This window comes from Anabrus simplex, chromosome 1 (assembly GCF_040414725.1).
Source record: "Anabrus simplex isolate iqAnaSimp1 chromosome 1, ASM4041472v1, whole genome shotgun sequence".
In the NCBI taxonomy this organism is placed as follows: Eukaryota; Metazoa; Arthropoda; class Insecta; order Orthoptera; family Tettigoniidae; genus Anabrus; species Anabrus simplex.
This window is the reverse complement of record NC_090265.1, coordinates 1,237,833,443-1,237,848,589: the sequence shown is the minus strand read 5'-3', so window position 1 is coordinate 1,237,848,589 and position 15,147 is coordinate 1,237,833,443.

The following is a 15,147-nucleotide window of genomic DNA, read 5'->3' as shown; positions in this document are numbered from 1 at the left end:
CGTATCATACGTCTGTGACTCGGCTGCTTAGTACTTTCCCACGGTCATGCTCTTTCCTTCTGGTGTCCGACTGTGTTTTAGGAAGAAAAATACATGAAGAAAAAGTAGGATTTCCTATGAGAAGGAAAATTGTGCACTTTTCTTTTTTCTACCGCTTTTCCCACGTCTGCGGGGTCGCGGGTGCGAACTGTGTAGCACATGTAGTTTTGGCCCTGTTTTACGGTCGGATGCACTTCCTGACGCCAACTCCAGGTGGAGGGATGTCATCGCTATTGTGTGTCTCTGTGCTGGTTGGTAGTGTGGTGTGTTGTCTGAATATGAAGAGGAGAGTGTAGGCACATATACAAACACTCTCTCCCCGAGCCAGAAGGATTAATCAGATGCAATTAAAATCCCCGGCCCGGCCAGGAATCTAATCCGGGACTCTCTGAAGCTAAGGTTTTAACGCTCACCATTCATCCAATGAGTCGGAAGAAAATTGTACACACTAACAAATAAAAAAATGAGTATCAAAATGTAAATTCGTGTAAATTTATGTTTTGAGTTTTCTTGTAATTTTGTTACTTTTATTGATTCTAGGTTCTTTATAAAGACTGATATAGCACAGAAATGATAAGAAAATGTTTCTTTTTCAGATGATTGAAGAGGATAGGAAGGCTCGCTTTTTCGGAGATTCATTTTAGTGATTTAACCAAACTAACCTCATGGCACTACAGCCCTTGAAGGGCTTTGGCGTACCAAGCGACCGCTGCTCAGCCCGAAGGCCTGCAAATTACGAGGTATCGTGTGGTCAGCACGACGAATCCTCTCGTCCGTTATTCTTGGCTTTCTAGACCGGTTTAGTAATTTAGTATTTATAATTTTTCCTGACTAATTCGACCACTCCCACCCACGATGGTTTCTTTGTTTTCTTTCACGGATAGCAGGGGATGTACCAATCCACAAGACTGTTAGAAGACAAAAAGAAGTGGTTCGATATTTCGAAGAATAGAAGTATCAGGGAAGGAAAGTAAAGAACCACTAAGGTCATGCATATGAAAGACTCTCCATATCTCGTAAACCTAATAGACACGGGGTCGTAAGAGAACAAGAGTTGACTAAAGGTGGTCGGCGAAAGATGAAAATGGAGAGACTGTCAGAAGTAGAAGACTGCTAGACCCAATCTCCCAAGTTGACAGCTCCTGAGGAATTCGAATTTCCCCTTTTTGTGGGTCCTGTGACAGACAAGGGGTATCGTGGATGTATTTTATACTCCTACCCACAAGTAGCGTAACTCTTAGCTCCGTGGTTATAATTGGTGATGGTGGTGATAATTCTTGCTTTAAGGAGAAATACAAGAAAATCATTACCTCAAGCTAGTAATTGGAAAAGGAGGAGTATGAAGTGGTGGTGGTGATTATTGTTTTAAGGGGAAGTACAACTAGGCAACCATCCTCTATATAATACTAATCAGAGGTAAAAAATGGAAGGGATCCGACACTTCGAAAAATTAAGATATCGGCCAAAGGAAGACAACGGCCACGAAGGGCATGAAAATGAAAGACTCCCTAGGCCTCCATACGTAATACCGTCGGGGTCGGAAAAGAACAAGAGTTGACCAAGGGAGGTCGGATAGGATAGATGAAAGTGAGGAGCCTGGCACAAGTAAGTGGAAGGAACGCCAGGACTCAGGTAAGGGACCCGTAGTTGCCAACCCACGCTTCCAAGTTAAGAGCCCCTGGGGAACCTTTTAGACGCCTCTTACTTCAGGTCGGGGATACCGTGGGTGTTATTCTACCGCCCCATCCATAGGGGGAAATCAACACAACCACCAGCAGCTTGTGATTTTCCGAAAATATTTATAAATATAAAAAACAGCACTTGGGAACTACACAGAGGATGATTTTCATACGATGAATGTAGTACAAAATGTGTAGGCCTAATCAAGTTTTCTCCCTGTAACTCCATAGCTCAGTATGTTCAATAAAGAATGCTGACAGTCCATGAATGGTGTCCAATTAAATTCGAATTGAAGGCCTACTTGTCTTTCCCACTCGGTTAATAACAAAATAATATTAGCGGGCACTTTATCTCGGCGTACACGTAAATTATCTAGGTATTTCATGAATGGCAGTTCAGCATGACGTAGCTCTGTTACGTATACTTCCCTTGGAACAACTTCTGTCAAATAACAGCCGTTCAAGCCACATAGATCATATTACATGTTACACTTAGGCATGGTCTTCAGTGAATTGGTATTCATTCTGTAAGTCGTATGACGGGAGATATCTATTCTCTTCTTGGGATCCTGTGAGACTGTAGTTCATTTCTAGGCATTCCCAAGCGCTGATTGGGTAATGTTCACTGTCAGCCATTTCCAGCCCTGTACTGTAACTGTCAATACTGAATGCGTCAGACCGTACTTCTTCGACCCAATGCAAAAGTTCATTCTCATCTATTTCATCCTGTATCTGAGTATTATTAGGTGGAATACTTGTTATGTCATCTTCTTTAGTATTCTGTTCTGGTTTTGGTGAAAGACCGTAAAGATTTCTAAATCGTGATAATTTCTGCAGTTTTGACTTCTGTGATGGACGTCGTGTTGTCTCTGGAAATTGTTTCTTCCTTACACTCTTCGATGGACTGGATTGCTTCGTACTTCTCAGGGGAAAAGGAGGTCTCATACAAAGTTCATAACATGGTCTCCAGTCATTACCATCACCTTCTTGTAAAATTTCTCCAGGCCTTAACATTTGGGAATCTCTGGTAAGATTTCCGCAGTAAATGTTTGCAACAGGGCGTTTAATATAAATTTTATACACAATACTTGGGGGAAAATTTATTCCTTCAAGGCGAAAATGAACATTCGTACCACTTGCCTTATCAGTTAGAGATGCTTCTCTGGGATTTATGTGACGAAGGATAAACTGAGGATCAAATATATAAAAGCTGTACAAAACTTCCCGAAGGTATAGGTACACTGATCTAAATACGTAACGTTGCCATGAGTCATAAATAATTTCCCATGCAATCCTTTGTCTACGTAATTGGCTTTTGGTATATTTAATTGGTGTCTTCTCTAACCTCGGTACAGGTTTTTTACGCCCTGCATAGTTAAAATGCTTAACTATATTAAAATATAAATTTCTGAACGGGTATCTGTGTGCGTAATTAATTTTGGCACGTATTGTACTAAATATTTCATATTCCTTTCCTTTGAGAGGTGCGACAGGAACATTTGAGAATACCGGATAAACATAGTCTTTCATCACTTCATGTTTCGTGTTTCTGTACAGCATATGGTTGTAAGGAATAGATCTTAATATTCTTAAAACTTTCAAGAACCCACTTTTAGTGGACTCGGTACCGGTACATGGGAAATTTCCTGGTGGAAATATACTCGTGCAAAGAGACGACAGCGATGATCTGGGAGTTACATGGTGACGATTTTCGAAGAGATACTGATCGTGGTTTTTATGCAATATACTGAATATTTGATCTTCATCGAGGATTTCTGGCATATACTCATCTAAATCGGAAAGAAAACTGAAAGTTTCCGAGTCTTCTTCTTTTATAAAGTTCTGCATTTAAAAATTGAATAAAGATAACTACAAGGATATAAACACAGGCATTTTATCACTATCATTCACTACTGTTTGTTTTGTGTTTTGTTTCTAAGAAATCTAAAGACCAAGGAATAAATTACAATACATGGAGTTGACACTAACAACATATCATCTAGATGACGGCGTTGATTTTCCTGATCTCATAAATCCGGAGATTGTACACCACAAACTCTGATTTAGTTATTGTAATTACCACAAGAATGCTCTGCGAGGAGAAGAAATGCATGAATCCTGGTAACAAATTACCTGAACTACAATCAACCTTAATTTATAATACGTTATTCACTTCTATTACTTTTTACATTTTCATATTAAATATTTTAAGGTACTGGTATCTCTCTTCTGAAATTTAGCTTAGTTTACATTTATACGCTTCTTTTCTCCGGTTCCGAAATCTGAAAGTTGATTTACACGTTATCTTTTTCGTTTCATTTTTGTTGTATGTAACAGGTGTTCTTAACCATTTTTATCAAATACTTTCAATAACCAGGCTATCTGTTGGTCTACTTAGAAGTCGCCCATTCCTTTGAAGTGACCGCACAAAATGTAAAAAATCCTATTAATATTATTCTGAATACTGTCTTGTTTCAGTGAGATTTTTTCTTACCCTGATTGTCACTTAGTATGTACTTTTATTTTAATTCTTATTTGGTGTGACAAGGTCTATAAAATCAGGCTTACTTGTATTCGAAACTTAGTACAACGAAATCGTGCTTCAGACAGGTATAAACCTAATGATGTGAAATACTTTTTTACATTACATAAAAACAAATATGAAATTAACATTATACTATCTCCTATGAAAGTCCTTGTAAAATAAAGTCATATGTGAAATAAATATACATTTTTCTTCAGTAGTATATCATTATGAATATTCAGTTTCATGTGCACATAGTGTAAAAAGGTATTTACAATATTAAAAATATTTACTAACGACTTTTTAACCTGTATTAGTACTGTAATTATACATGATAGTAGTGATGATATCGAAGGTGATAATGATGATGAGGTACATGGAACTACTAGAAACTAGAAAGAGAACTAAAGCTACGAACTTAACAAGAAGAGTCAGCAAAACGAGATTTTAATTTAGAACAGAAAACAATTATTTATTTACATTGTTTTACTATGAAGAGGATGTAGTTGCAAATAAATCTAGTCTGTACTCATTGCTATATTTATTAAATATTTTCCTTGAGAGTAACACTGGTGAATTACTGTACTATGTTGTTGGGTTCTTGATCTTGAGCAGTAGAAGGTAATATGTGTTGCGCGTGTGGATGGATTAGGGACAGACCAGTTTCTTCTTAGGGACTACATGTAGCGGCGACGATCAGCAACTTGTGGACGGTCGGCAAATTCCCGGACAAGCATAAATTCAAATTTTCATTTGGCAGTGGAGTATTTCTCAAGTGGTAGTCGACGTGGTCTCGATCGAAATGGAGGAACTGGAGTGCAGCGGAGGGTGCGGTGTCTGTCGCCGTCGCTACTGACTTCCGGAACTGTTTCTTTCATTGCACGGAGGGCAAGCTTGACGAGCATTAGAACCAAACATTCGATGATACCAGTAAAATCTCTGTTGATTGAAGCTGGACGTGCAGAACGATGATGTGAGGACTGGCGTCTTTAAAGAAGGTATCAGGGACGTTCGAACTGTGCTATTATGGGAGTCTATGTGTGGGATGTAGTTACGAGCAGAGGGGTCACTGATGTAGTCCGTGCTTTCAGCCAAATTTACTTCCATGACATTCGGCTTCTGTAACACCGCCGAGATTTTTCAGCGTTTTATGGATGAATTAACGAGTAATCTCCATTTCCACTCTTCACTGAGGACATCCTGGTCGCATCCTGAGACGAGGCCGAGCATCTCGAGCACTTACGGCAGATATTCACAAGATTCCGTGACTGGAGTAATGATCAATACCGTAAAGTGTGTGTTTGGTTCACACGAAGTGCTTTTCCTTGCTTATTTAGTAAACTCAAGCGGAATACGGCCACCACCAAGCAGAGTTGAACCATTAACGAACTTTCCTAAACCGGGCGAGTTGGCCGTGCTGCTAGGGGCGCGAAGCTGTAAGCTTGCATCCGGGATGTAGTGGGTTTTCGAATTTCACTGTCGGCAGCACTGAAGATGGTTTTCCGTGGTTTCCCATTTTCACACCAGGCGAATGCTGGGGCTGTACTATAATTAAAGCCACGGCTGTTTCCTTCCCACTCCTGGGCCTTTCCTATCCCATCGTCGCCTACGACGAGGTGGGCGAGTTACAGGGAAGACAGAGACATCGACTCCAGTTCCATTACGTAAAGCAACTTTTATACATTCGGTCATTATAGACGGCGGTTCAAGGGTGCGGCGCCTGCCGCCGTCGCTACTGACTCCGGGAAATGTTTCTCTCATTGCACGGAAGGCAACCTTGATGAGCATTAGAACCAAATATTCAATGATACCAGTAAAATCTCTGTTGATTGAAGCTGGTCGTGGAGAACGATGACCTCAGGACTGGCGTCGGGAAAGAAGGTATCAGGGACGTTGGAACTGTGCTATGATGGGAGTCTATGTGCGGGGTGTAGTGCGAGCAGAGGGGTCAGAAGAACGTAAGAGGAAAAGCCGTCCTAATGTGGAATTTTAATTTCACCATTGTCACTGCCTTCGTGAAGTACAGGCCGTACTGTAGCAAGCGCAGGAAAGCAATCAGGTGATCGTCAGGGGGGAAGTTTAGCACGTGAGTTAGTTGAGTTACATGCGGAATCTTCGCTGTTTTACTGAAATGTTTGACGTTGGTCGCATGTTTACTCAGATATATAACAGACTGAGTCGTTATCGACTGCATTATTAAGTGAAAAGTCCTCAATTTGTGAAGAAAACTTAGTGTGAGCGTATATTCCTGTGAGGCTATAGGTTAAGAATAATTGCTCTGCAGTGTTTTAATTTTGTAGTTTAATTTGTAATGTTATATCCATAGTGTAAAATGAATTGAATTAGTGCACTGAGCGTTTTATTATCAACTACGATGTGTATATAATTGAATTAAGGTTATCAGTGAGAGAAATCACCATGCTAAGAGTTGCTATGTGCATGGCTGCAAAACCAAATTATAAACGAGAAGAGTACACTCCAGTATTTGTTTCCTTCTGATGAAGAAAGAGTTAAGTTATCGAAGAAGGCTATTCCTAGGGAGAAATTGATAGTTAATCACCACACAGTTGTGTGTATCAACCACTTTCCTGAAGACTAAATCCTGAGGGAAATACGAGCGTCTCGTCCAAATGGTGAGTTAAAATTTCTTATTATTTCAAAAACATGGGTAACATTAGATATATTTTATGTAATCAGACTTATGGCTTATTTAAATTCCGTGTATTGGAAAATTTAAGTCGAATTCATGCATTTTACCATTTTAGGTAGAAATGTACTGTGAAATAACACTGCTGAGATTTTTCCAATCAACTTTCATATCATAGGCAATGGGAGAGGGTTATTCCATGAAAATTGAATATGAACATAATTGTATAGGCATTATTTGCTGTTTAAAAATCTACATTTTTAAACCATAACTGAATTTCATGACAGTGACAGTAAATGTTTTGTTATTGTTCGAGGTTACCTTACTCGTAATCTTTATTGTAGGTGCTGAATTGGTGGCACAGAAATAATTTACATTTATAATATATTGTATTGGTAATTGGTTGCTTGTTTTCTATCTGTGTGTATGACGTGAATGTTCCAGTTGACTTGAAAATTGATAGAAATCGCAAGAATATGTCTCTAAGTGTTAACCTGTACTCACGGAAACGAACGGAAATACGCGAGAAATAGAACGTTACGCGGAAGGATATGCATTGTACGTCAGAACGAACAAATATGTATTAATCGTTTTATAAGGTGTTAATAGTTTTATAAGGTGTTAACAGTTTCTTAAGTAATTTAAACGAGTGTGTTATTCAAGCGGAGCGGATGCGTATCGCCTTCAAGTCCCACTCAAAACGTGACGTCATTAGAGCTACAGTACGGCCTGTATATCATGAAGGCAGTGTCATTGTTGTATGAAGGTTCGGTGTTGTTCAATATTTTTCCTTTTATTCCCTCCAATTCTTGAAATATTGTATGTTAGATTTCTTCTACAGGACTCTAGTTGTATTAAATAAGCATGCAATATTACTAATTTTAAGAAAATTAATTAATACATTTCAAATATTGACACTTAAGGAAAGCTTCTTATATATTCATAATCAGTATCACCAAATTAAATAATAAACACACAAAACGTAAGATAAACAAAATCTTCGTCAAATTTTGTTACGTAGTGATCAATTACAATACTATGATTAGTGCAACCGCCCGCTGAACATACGACTGGCATTCTTGAAGGCGAGAATCTAACGTTTCACTTCTTAAAACTTACGATCGTCGCCATAAGACCTATCTGTAAAGCAGATTGTAATGTTCAATCGCCACGTACGATCTCCCTGTCACCTTACCACGTTCTTACGCCGACTCGCTTCGTTTTGACAACTCAAAACATGGCTGCCCTTTAAGAGCTTGCCTCCGCAAGGAACGCTGATCAGGCATACAGCCCCTGTATGTTATTCTAGCTCAGGGGTTTCCAAATGATGGCCCGCGAAGCCATTATGTGCGGCCCCGCGTGAGCATTTTAAGAAATAATGTGAAGAAAAGTTACAAATATTATTTCATAGTTCGTTGAAAATCTGTTAAATTTTATACCCCGTATAGACCAAAATCAGAACTAATTCATTCTGTAATCTTATTTCCTCTTTTTAAGTATTCACTTGATCTGAATATATATATATATATATATATATTATTTAAAAAATTAAAACCCCAAATTTAAAATAATAATCTTTTTATGTCCCACTAACTACTTTTGATGGTTTTCGGAGACGCCGAGGTGCCGGAATTTTGTCACGCAGGAGTTCTTCTACGTGCCAGTAATCTACCGAAACGAGACTGACGTATTTGCCTATTATTCAAGTGCGGCCCGTGAACATGACTAAGGTTTCCAATATGACCCTCGAGCCCTTAAAATAGGAAACCCCTGTTCTAGCACGTTGATCCACACCGTTGCTTACGCTATTATACAAGGCTGTGAAATGAGCCATGGGAAGTGGGGTCACCGAATTTAGTTTTCAGTTCTCTCGCTAGAATCGCCTTTCTTAGACACAAATTTTGAATGTTTTCCTATGTTCAACGTGGATTTTGTGACAAGTGCTTGTGGAAATTCGCTAATATATAGCCAATTATGATACTTACGGAGAAACCACGTGTTTTGAATGTTCCTCGTGATCCATTTTTGTTGTAGTGGAAAATAATAATCCCGTCAATATGATATTAACGTGCCCTCTTTTAAACTTACTGATGTAGGTTAGGAGTCATCGTAGTATGGACCCACAGTCAACACAAATTTATACATATTTACAAAGGTGTTTTAAAGTGTTCGGGAAATGTATAGTCAGTTTATACTCACGTAAAAGCTATTACTTAAAATGTAGTATTTGTAATGGGTCTCCTGTTCAGGGTCACCATTTGAATCTTACATCACTGCCTAGCCTAACTTGAACACTTTTCTGTTCAAAGGCTTTCGGTCTAGATTCGGAATATTATGGCACTTGGATAAAATATCCCTTGCAATATTGTCCAACAAAGGCTTGAGTAATTTCTGCAGCAACAATAGGGGCAATGTTTCGTTATTGCAAGTCCTGCACGTGAGTTCCCTTAAAAACCTGTCTTTCAGGCAGTGGGTACAGATCGGTAGATAGTGTTTTCTTGGGAGATAGTGTACTGCTTCAATAACAAAATCGTAACATATTTGTATCAAAGCCCTGAAGAAAGCGTTAGGGTCTTGAAAACGGATTAAGCATACTGCAGGACTATCAGTTGCAGGTAAGGATATTATCTGTAGACAACTGTCACAGCTAGTTTCTTCTTCTGCTACATGTATCAAATATCTAGCTATCATTGCCAGTGAAATTGATGACAGAGTAACTACAGATTCTGAAAACAGAAAAAAGTAATTATCACTGCTGAGTTAAGAATCAAATCATTTGTAAGCACTTTAAAAAATGTTTGTTAAATTAATGACATGAAATTTTATGACCCTATATTTTCCTACTCTACTGGCTTATGTAAAAAGGAGTTCAGTAGGCTTACCTTGAACTGTTTTTTCCAGAATTTGTAGAACATGAGGGGGAATGTTTGGAATTTCAATGCCTCCATTCACTTGCACTTCTGACTCTTTTTCCTTGTTTATTAATGGAGGTAACTCAGAATTGCTACCATTCCAAAGGTCCACATTGCCATGATTAGAAGCTGCAATGATGCCAGTCTGTAATGTTGCTTCCGTTGCGTAAAGACTTGATCTTGTGTCCAACATGTCATTGAATCCTCCCTTTTGCCTTAAAAGACTAAAAAAGAGTTGAATGTCATCACTTGTGAAGTTTCTGGTTAAGACATAATGGACGTTTATGGATAAGAGACACTTGATGCATGCAGCTGTTGATAGAGTTGTGAGCACTAAAGCTTGAAATGTTTCTATTGTGAATCTGTTGGATTTGTATGAATTTGCTTGAATTGCTTCAGCGTATGAAATAAAGTCATTGGTCAACCAGGAGATTCTATCATCATCATAAAGACTACTGAAAATAAATTTATTTCTGGAAGTAATGGCATGTGCAGTGTTGCAGATATCATGAATATCATGCCATGTTTGAAAAATTTTACGAAAATTTATGGTTTCATTGAAGCTGTTCGTGTCACCAATTTCTCCTGGGCTTACTTTCTCCAGACTCCTTAGGACAGCAATAGTGTCTGTCGAGAAGATTACTTTAGCCCTTGCCACATTCATCTTTTCCAGATTTGTGGGGTATACTACTTTCTTAGTTAATTTCCGCACAGATTTCACTACCAATCGTTTTTGAAGGTGATACAGCTTTTTCACACGTTCTGCACTTATCACATTACCATTTACTTTTAAATTCCTACTCAGGTGTTGTGATCTTACATTTTTTAATATATGGTTAGGGTCAAAACTCAAAAATTTAGGCCAGCTGGGATCTAATGGGTGCTGAATTTGATGTACAAGATCTGCCTCCTTTCCTCACAAGGAATGAAACATGGCAACATTCACTTGACAATTGTCTGTCACAATTCGGACGACTTGGAATCCACAGTCTTCAACAACCTGTAAGGCCTCGCGTGTTAATTTGGCTAGTTGATCTACTGTCAGGCTGTGTGTAAAATAATATGATACAGAAGTCCTGCAATGTGTGGAAAGACCCTTGAACAGAATGCAGAGCAATTTATTAGCAAGCTTATCTTCAATACCGACAGCATCTCTCTCTACATCAGTCATTCCAAGAAACATATCTAAATTCCTGTCGTAGACCAGCTTTGATTTTACTGCCATCTCATCTATGAAGAGAGAACCTACCTTTTCATTATCATGCTGTAACAATTTCTTTTCTGCAACCAGACGAGCTCGTACCAAAGACGTAATTCCTGTCTCTCCTCTGGAATAGCCAATGTAAGTTTTTAAAGTTTTTTGGTGTGGTAGGTGCAAAATATTAAGATATCTTAGGAACCTGTAGCCTGTAGATGACCTGTTGGACAGTATTGTTGGGAGATCAGAAGAATGCACATGCCCAGTGAGGCACGGGGCGAAGGGGTTTTCACCAGCAGAGCCCGTGACGCAATGGTTACCATAGTAACTTCGCTACTACCCAGGCGACTTTATATTATCTTATACTAGTAGCCCTTCGCTCTTGACAGTTGTAATCCAGCAAACTGCAAAGTGTGAGTCAATGTTTTCGTGTAGCAGATAAGAGCCGATCTGTCTGGGCAGAACAGGAAGTTCGTGCTTGCAGACCACATTCCTCATTCGTGCATTCTTCTCGTCTCCACACAGTACAATGCAGAACTTTATAGTGTTCTCTCTGAATTTACACTTTTGTTTACAAAAAGCCTGAATCTGCTCAATCAAGAAATTTGCTTTCAAATCACCTTGTTCAGCTAGTCCTGTAATTTTATTTAGTTGACTGTCAAGTCCATGTTTGTTTTTTCATTTTTGAGTTGATGCACCCTTTCCTTTAAAGTTGTAATAATATGTTTTGATGCACCCTTTCCTTTAAAGTTGTAATAATATGTTTCTGCTTATAAGTGCTCTTTGTTTCCTACATTTCCTGGCTATTCTTTTCGGTTTCAAACTTAATTTTGTGCAGTATAGTTTATGTTTAATAGAACACTGTGTGGCTGTGGTTTTATATAATGGTTCCCTGATAAGTACAAAAGGAGGGTCATTCTCTTCACTGGCTGTAGATGTGCTTGGTTCCACATTAATTTCAATTTTCTTGTAGGGTTTAGCTTCATTTCCCACTTGTAAAGCCTTCCTCTTAAGTGGTCTTCCTGTATGCAATTGTGTTTGTTTGTGTCCGGGGAAGTCTTGAAATACGGATGGAATGACGTTCGGAAGTAGGATTTTTAGTGCTGTGCTCACACTGTAATCTGAGTCCTTAAAATGCCTACTGCAATCAGTGGAATGTACACTAGGTTTCCACAGAGATCCTAGTCTACTTTCCTGAAATTGCCAAATGCCATTTGGTTTTATGTCCCCCCCCTCCTCTTTCGGAAATCTGTGAAATGAAATACCACACCCTTTTGCGATCTTTGATTTACAGCAAAGAACACTACAGTAACCTGTTGTGTGTCCTTCGCGCTCCTAGCTCTGCGCCAGCCAGCACCGCGCACGCCGCAGCTTGGATTATTCGAGACTCTACGAGACGACTCCAGTGCGCTTGCTTGTGACGTCAGTCTGCACTATAAAAGGAGCACCTTACAGCCACTTAGTAGGACACCCCAGTGTCCAGCACCAGATTACACTGAACGTCGAACACGGAGGTTATCCCTCTTAAACATGTGTCTCGGCCAGGTGGACTGAATTCTGGTTGTATGAGATTTCACCTCAGGTCACTGCCTCAGTTCCCATTCCTGCAGCCACGTCGAGCCCCGATGCCTGTATTCTACACATCCTCAGTCCTCACTCAGGCTCCGACACCTACATTAGATTCTTTAATGGTGAATATTCATGTCATTTCATGACAGGCCAATGGAATTAACTGCATTATGTTAGTAGGAACTTTCATGGCAAGTTACGCTTATAAAACCGATAGTTTTCAACTATCATGAACTCTACCTTTTTACAGACTGTCTCATCAAGACAGCTTCGAATGTACATAAAGTTAATGTGTATAAAGTGTACATTTCTACAGACTCTCAGTCTACTATCAAGATTAGTTACTTGTGAATTTACTCAGCTTCAAGAAAAGTTTAAGTTAAATTCATGTATATATTGTATAAAGTCATATTGAAGCAATAAATTTATGTTGTGTTCCAGTATACCTGATCTTGTATACAACATAACCCATGTTTTTTTAAGTTTATCCGATGTTCACATTACGTAAATACGGTCATTAATTTCAATCACTCAATTATAATCACCTGCACTAGCACAAGAAAGCTCATAAAATACAAAAATACGTCTTGACATGCTCGTGAATGAGTACCTCGCCCGCGTAATTTTGTGCCTAAGAAGCGAGCACCTAGCGGCAAAAGGATGCGTTTCGCAAGTCCGAGCGGGAACCAGTTTCACGACCAGCAAGGCCTTGCATTTCCCTGCCTTTTATAGTAACGTAAGCAACGATCCACACACTTTCACACCAAAGATAATTTATACAAAGACTTGAACATGCATACTTTTGGAATGTTTATCGTCGAAAAGCGTCGCTAGACAGCGCTAGATGTACTGTTGAAAAACGTGCCTCTAAATTATTAACTTTATAAAATTCCCCAACCTGATACACCATATAAAATCATGAACTTCAATTTTATCTTTGCTTAGTTTCCGACAACAAACGTGTGAACAAAAAATGATTTAAGCTGTTATGTGATAGTAGGTTACAAATTCCATCTACAGTTCAAAACTGCACACATGTTTATCTGCACGAGTAATGACTATGTAAATAAACCTTTACCATATCCCTTGTGAGTCTGTCCATCGTTATTGAAGAAAAGAATAGGGGTGTATAGAACTAGCACCGATAGAGCGCACTGCTGTTGTACTGGGTAAGCGCAATGCGCTCTTCATTTGTCTCCTGTGTACTCATGCCGCTAATATCCACGAATTTAAGTTGTTTAAATTGTTGTTTTCGTGACTATGCCGAGCTATTGCGGTGTTCCTCTTTGCAAAAATCAGGGAAACCTATTTTCGTTTCACCAGTTTCCACAAAATAAAGAAATGAGGAAGAAATGGTTACATGCTATTACAAGGAAAAATTTCGGTGAGAAGAATCTGACCGAAAATATTAAAGTGTGTTCCCATTATTTTCAACCCGGTGACTTCACGAAGACTTTGTTGAGTAAGTGCGATTTACGAAGGGAAATAATTCCTATTTCCACCTATAAACTGATTAGGCATTTTGATAACATCCGCCGAATTTATGCGTTTGTATTTAAAGGTGAGAGAGCAAGATTAAAACCGGGCGCTGTTCCATCGCTTTTTCCGTGGACCACGAACACAACAAAAACAAGGGAGAAGCCATACACCAGAAAATTGCCGGATTACCGCGATAAGCCTACACTATCGGAATCTGCAGAAATCATCCCCATTGAAGTACGGGATGAAATCGTGAATATACCCGAAGAAGTGAATGTAACATCTGTGACTCCCATTTTCAAAGACATCAGCACTCAAACAAATACTACAGGTAATTTGGTTGTTGAGCAAACAATGCGTAATCCTGATGCCATATTGCTTTAAACAGGTTTTGTAGACGTCCAACATTGTAATTTGATGTTTGGTGTTCTGAGAGAAAAGAGATACAATTTACAGATATTCCCTCTTGAATCCAGACTGTGTTTCTACTTGACAGTTATGAAGCTAAGGACCAACAAATCTGACAAGGAACTAGGCCTTAACTTCGGAATCCATAAAACTACTGTTGGGAGAATATTTAATGTTTGGATTAATTTCATGTACTGCCAATTTAAAGTTGAACATTTGGCCTGATAGAAAAAATGTCCTTGAAAACAGCCCCCTTGCTTTTATACATAAATACCCCTCGACTAGAGTTATAACTGGTGCAACTGCGATTATATTATCAAAACTTGTTCCAAGGGCAAATATTCCACTTTCACGGTGCTAAGTGGCCTCGACCGTTTGGTAGGGGGATGCTGGAAAGTTTATAAATTTTGGCTGCATGTTTCTGAACACTGAATAATACCAGACTTGGGGAAGTGCTCTAATGCACAGCTTACAGCTGTAATATGCTTACAACATGCCTCGGGGCCTGCTCCAGCAAAACATTCACATACCCCTCTTATGTCACCAGGTACTCCTAAAATAAGCTTCACATTATAGGTCTTATGTTTTGTGTATGGTACTCGGATTTCATAGCACTGCATTTTAGAATTTCACCCGATTAAAATTAACCATTAATAAACAAAACAAACTTTCCACTGAAAAGTCTGTAACCA